At 34.9% G+C, this 6,049-nt stretch overlaps 1 long non-coding RNA gene across 2 annotated transcripts; it reads left to right on the top strand.

The window, feature by feature from the left end:
- The first annotated feature begins 479 nt into the window (after nt 1-479).
- LOC148801020 (uncharacterized) lies at nt 480-2,684 on the top strand. 2 transcript variants are annotated; one of them, XR_016084409.1, is made up of 3 exons: nt 480-807; nt 924-2,240; nt 2,413-2,684. It is a non-coding gene; the product is annotated as an uncharacterized LOC148801020 (long non-coding RNA). The 2 variants fall into 2 exon arrangements; XR_016084408.1 differs by having other exon boundaries at nt 924-2,684.
- Nucleotides 2,685-6,049: the final 3,365 nt, after the last annotated feature.

Here is a 6,049-nt window from a genome sequence, read left to right as displayed (position 1 = left end):
ATAGATGACTGTTAGCAAACCTCTCCTCGGCAAGTCAAACTCAAATAGTTATATATTCGATTTGGCTCGGCTCGAATCCACTCCTACCTTTGCCTCTCATTATACATAAGAGATATTATTTACAACTAGGTATGACTTTTTTACACATTTTTCTTAAAACTCATCATATCTTTCAACCAATAGAGAGCCCCATCTCACTAAGCTTTATTATCCAAAATCCACCTTCAGATAGATGACTGTTAACAACCATTAATAGAAATTGTTCATATAAACATTTAAATGTTTTGCATGACCAAACTACACCTGAATGACCAATCAAGCTTATTAATATTTTTTATAACAAAATTACTCATAAGAGTCTGAGCCCACACTAGGAGTGCAAATTTTAGAATCGGGCTTAGGCATAATATTTCAATTATATATATGTATACTAACTTGTACTAACCCTATTTGTCTAACCACGTAGTTAGCAAGTGAAGGACAAGTTTGTAATTTTCTGAATATAGCTGTAGCTCTTTCTCCCTGAGACCCTCACCCAATCGATTTCTCTCTCAGAACCGAGAAAGATGACCTTGTCTCCCACTAAACCCTCACCCAATCGGTTTCTCTCTCAGAACCGAGAAAGAAGACCTTGGGTTCGCAAGAGAGAGGGAGAGGGAAAAGAAAGTGGAATTTAAAATGCTCCCCGAACTCAAAAAGAATTTGCCAAAACCCTACAAACCTACGAGTTTCGTCTTGCTGCACCTGTTCAAACTCGATAGACGGGACTACAATGGAGACCAAACATCAAAGAAAGTCCTTCGACAGGTTAAAATCATATGATCTTTTCGCCTCCTAATTGTATTTATTTATTTATTTATTTTTGCACCCGGTGGTAATGAATTTGAATCGGTTGCAAAATCGTTTGTATCTTCTCCTTATAGGTTGAGTTCTACTTCAGTGATAGAAATCTTCCTAGGGATAACTTTCTTAAGAAATCCGTGAGTGAGAGCGAAGATGGCAGTATCCTTTTAAGTGAAATTGTTACCATTTTGTGGACAAATTTGAGTTTTTTTTGCTTAGTTAACTATGTTGTCTTGTCTGCTCCATTGACCCTAACTAAAAACTTTAGTGGTTAGTTTGGCATTAATATGCTATTTCTCTCGGATGAGAAGCCATCTTGGTTTGTTTGGGTGATGTAAAGCTGGACGACGTCTCGGAAGAGACGGTGAGGGCCATCGCTGAAACCCTAGAAATTCTGCTTCCCTAGGATGGTTTTTACTCGTATGATATCTATGCTATTTTTCCCCTTTGTAAGGGGTGGAGGGATGTTTCAAATTCCTCTTTTTTTTTTCTTTGACAATTATTGCCAAGAAATCCATTTCCACTGCAATCCCCCTTAAACTACTGTTTCATGCTTTCTTGCATTAAACATAAACACCGGTATAAATGTTTAAGGAATATGGTGTGTCCAATTCCCTGTTTTTGCATTGTATCATACATCTATGTTCTTAGCCTTGGCTACTTTGTGTATCATATGGTTTGATTAAATCTTATGGGCATGGAATAGGTGCCACTGAAGATAGTAAATGGTGGATCCACATCCTATGTCCTAGATGCACTGTGGTTTTTCCTATAGTTGTTACATCATATGGTTGTCTTGTTTGGATTTTAGAATGAACTAACTTCTATCTTTTTTTGAGTTGCAGATAATTGTGACTAGACCTGTTCATGGGCTGGGTGATCCGACGGGCCGGCCCGGCTCCAGACGGGCTTGAGCATGTTTATAGGCCCGCGGGTTTAAATTCGGGTCAAAAAGCCCGGCCTGCAATAAATTTAAGCCGGGCTCGGGTTTTGTCAAAATAGCCCGGCCTAAGCCCGACCTAAAATTAGACTTAAAATGGGTTATGTGATTATGTCCATTTGAATAAATTTTTTTATTTAAGAATGTAAAACTATGTTTTAAAACGTAAAAGAAAGGGAAAAAAACCATCTTGCAGGCCCATTGTTCATTTAAATAGGAAAAAAAAAACCATCTGAATTTTTAATTCTAATTTGAATAGGGAAAATTGTAAATTTTTTTACTAGGTCGGGCTTCGGGCTCGGGCTTTTTATCAGGGCTGAGCTCAGGCTCAAGCCTAGCGTATTTTCATTAATGATGAATAAAAACCCAGCCTAGCCCGACCCATGAATAGGTGTAATTGTGACAAACCAAGATGGGATTGAATCTAAAATTCAGATTCCTTTCTGCTGCATTAAAGGTATGTTCGACTTCATAACCTTGCCTCATGCTTCATGCCAGTCTTTTTGAAGTGTGTGTGCGTGTGTAACATACTTTATGCCAATTTGATCCTTAAAGGTGTAGTGAAAATATCGAGTGTAAGCGTTTACGTTGGGATATTGGTTAATTGTTTAGTGACTATTTATTTGCAGTTGGACCGGAAACCATCCGAATGTGTAGTTTTCGAGGATGATCCAAGAGGCATAACGGCTGTCACAATTGTACGGTAATGGCTGTGGCATTAATTGGTGCCCATCCTGCGTATGTATCTTGCTAATAAATTCTCTATTCAAAGATCAAACTAATTATATAACCATATGGTTTCCCCACAATTTTCTAGATTTTTAGTGTATATAAGTTGTACATGTCTATGTGGATTAATTTTTCTTTGATTGGTTAAAATAAAACCAATCAAAGATGACTATATGATTGTTGAAGCTGGAGAAGTATTTTTAAGTTTTCCTATGGACACATTAATGATTGAAAGAAAATTGATCAAAAGGGAAATGGTAATAAGTGGATATCTTCCATAAGTAAACTGCATGGCATATGTTATCCACTAGCCTAGGTATTATTAAAACGATACCAAAACTTAACAACATTCCCAAGATTAATGAGATATCAACAATTATCTATAAATCGAACAATATTTAATAGCTATCAATGTTTATGTATTTAATACTCTCCTGATCTATTTCCCTAGACCTGTTGATGGTTTTAACAATATTAGAGCCCTATTCTTACTACCATCAAAACCCCTCGTGAATTTTGGTGAATACCATCTGATTTATTACCAATTTTATGATGTCAATTGAGTGGTTATTTATTTGATTTCTGTACTACTTCCATGTTAATTGAAACTAGCAATACGACTCTTACATGTCCTGTTGGCTCTGACTTGAATATGCATGTATGAGCTGGTCCAAGCTGACCTTGCAGTTGCTAGCTTTAGCAAGCTTTCACTGATCAATCTTCGAAGATTATTCGCACACAATGGGTCTGCGTTCATGGATCTACATAAGCAAATTATAGAAAAGGCTCCCTTTAAGAGGAAGCTTACCATCGAAACCATCTTCTGATTCAATCTCCCTATTTTTTTGTTTCCTTTCAAGATTGGCATGTAATTATGTATTTTTGTAGGTCGCATCTGATTGTCATTTGTTTCAATTTTAATTATTTTTACTCATTTTGTTTTCTTTTTCTTTAAATGTAGATATCTACATTTCAAAGGAATATTAGTTAGTGCTTGTCCCTTCAAACATGTGTCTATATCTCAACTTCCATTTTGAAACCCTAGGACATTAGCCAAATAGCCTCATAGTGTAAAATCTATGATCTATATTTATGTTTTCACCTCTTGTGATTTTAGTTTCTGGCTAGGGACAAGGCCCAAGATAATTGACCAAATTGCAATTACCAAACTTCAAGGGAGGAGAGGTTTCAGCAATTTAATCCTCCTTAACCAAATAGAATTAGTTGAGTTGAATTTCGGACAATTAGATATAATTTCCATTTGCAGCACACTATTCCATCCCAATGTTTTCAAAATGTTGTTGACTTGGGTCTAATTATCACTTTTCTGGGTCCCATTTACACCTGTTTATTCTAGGTCCATCCATCACGAGCCCATTATTTTATCTTGAAAAAAAAACATTCATTTATTCAATTATGTATATATTAGTTAACCTTTATTTTTGTTAATTTGAAAATGTCATTGTTTGCCACAAAACATTATTATTAAAGATTTGTCTCTTACTTCAACGGTTAAACCTCGAGAGCTACTTCCTTTTAATTTTTCATAATTTAATCATTATCATTATAACCTCCCACGTGCAATGCACGTGCACTCTTACTAGTGTGTGTGTGTATAATTATTATATATGAGCAATCAAGGGTAATTTTGTCATATAATTTTTTAATAAGGTTGACTTGCCATGTTAAGGGTAGTTTGGTCATGTGAAATACTTAAATGCTTATATGGACAACTTCTTTTAATGTTCACTAACAGTAACCTAATGAAAATCTAACAAAATGTGAGTTTTAAACAACACAACTAGTTGACAGGGGTTTTATGGAAGTTTTGAAAAGTCATGGTGAGTTTTAGATAATATCACAAAAATTAAAGATTTTGTATTATCTTATTGATCATGGGCTTTTAGTTCCTCCATCTCCAACTTAGAAGTCCCAACTATTCTAATGATTGTTTGTGCTGATTATCCATAAAAAATTATGACAAAACAAGCGTACTCTTCTTTCCAAACTGTAAACTTTTAAAATCACATTTCTACACAAATTTGTTCTCATAGCAGCCATAAATAGATTCACCTTCATAATTTCCACTCTAAAGCAAATGTGTTCACATCTGCGCCCCGCAACGTCCCACAGCACATTCTCGTCATGTATTGGGAACATCCCTTGATGATAGTACCAGAAATGATGATGTCATCATCGAGAGATGTTTTCAATACACGGTGGGGATGTGCTGTGGGGCTCCCCCTTGTGAGGTGCAAATCTAAACTCAAAGTAAATGGTTTATACTATAAAGGATAAATTGCTGAAACTTCCTATAAAATTTTTGACCATTGCTTAAACATCTACTAAAATTTGGTAATTGTGATCATCTCCCGAACTTTTTGACATATTTACAAGTAGACCCATCTGTTAAAATCTTCTAATAAGATGATTGAAAATATCCAAAATACCCATACACTTACTACTGAGGCAGATTTAAAAACAAAAAACAAAAAACAAAACAAACTTTATAAACAACAAAAAAGAGTTTAAACTTTAAAGTTGTAACTTTACCTTTGAGTGATTGATATGAAGGGCAAATTTGGAAAGTAAATCAATTTTGGAAAAGAGGTTGGAGAGGATTGGGGTAGTGATTGATGTGAAGAAAAATTTTGGAAAATAAACATTTTGGTCAAAACTAACTACATGAATATTTTTGACATTTTTGTGCCTCTTGTTAATGATTCTAAGAGAGGAAATATACTTGCAACTGTTAGAAAATTCAAGGGAGGTGATTGCAACTACCAAACTTCAAGGGAGGTTTCAACACTTTGGTTTAAAGTTTCAACTTTAAAAAGCAATTCAGGAGAGCTACTAAATTTGTTTTTTGAAAAACAAAATCAAGAACACTACATTAAAAAAAGAAAATGGATTTTGTCCTCACAAAATTTGTTCTCACACTGTCCTCACGTACTTGTGCGTTTTCATTAATGGGAAGATGCCCTCAATGCATGGCTTGAAGTGTTTTGAGGAAAAATTTTGTGATGATGAAATCCAGTAAAAAAGTGTAATAAACTTAAACATGCCCTGAGTTTTCAAGAATTGACTTTAACATATCCCAACTCCTAAGACTTTAAAATAGACTTAAACATAATATTTGCAAATAAAACATCACATGTGAATTCATTTAAAATTTTTAAAATCTTATTTTGCCTTATATCCTTTTAATAAATGAGAGCTATGAAAATCTGAAACCATTAACTACAAGTCTACAACTAACGATTTGATGGGGTCCCCATGATGTCTATGCCCATCTCCATCACAATCCACCCCATAAATTTTTTTGTGAGACTCTAAAATCACACATTTCTCATCCCTCAAGCTCTTTGACACCATCTATTATTCATTGGGAAACATGAACTTGTTCAAATCGATATCGAATGTGATTGAATAGTCCTTATTGAACCGTGGGGCGGGTTGATTTGGGCTTATTGAATAGTCCTTATTGTAAAATAGAGGTGCAAGTAGGGTGGGTTGGGCCGAGTTTATAGTCAACCC

This window comes from Nelumbo nucifera, chromosome 3 (genome assembly GCF_055504915.1).
Source record: "Nelumbo nucifera cultivar China Antique chromosome 3, China Antique-T2T, whole genome shotgun sequence".
Taxonomy (NCBI): Eukaryota; Viridiplantae; Streptophyta; class Magnoliopsida; order Proteales; family Nelumbonaceae; genus Nelumbo; species Nelumbo nucifera.
Note: the sequence above shows the minus strand (reverse complement) of the source record. Positions and strands in the feature narration are given on the sequence as shown.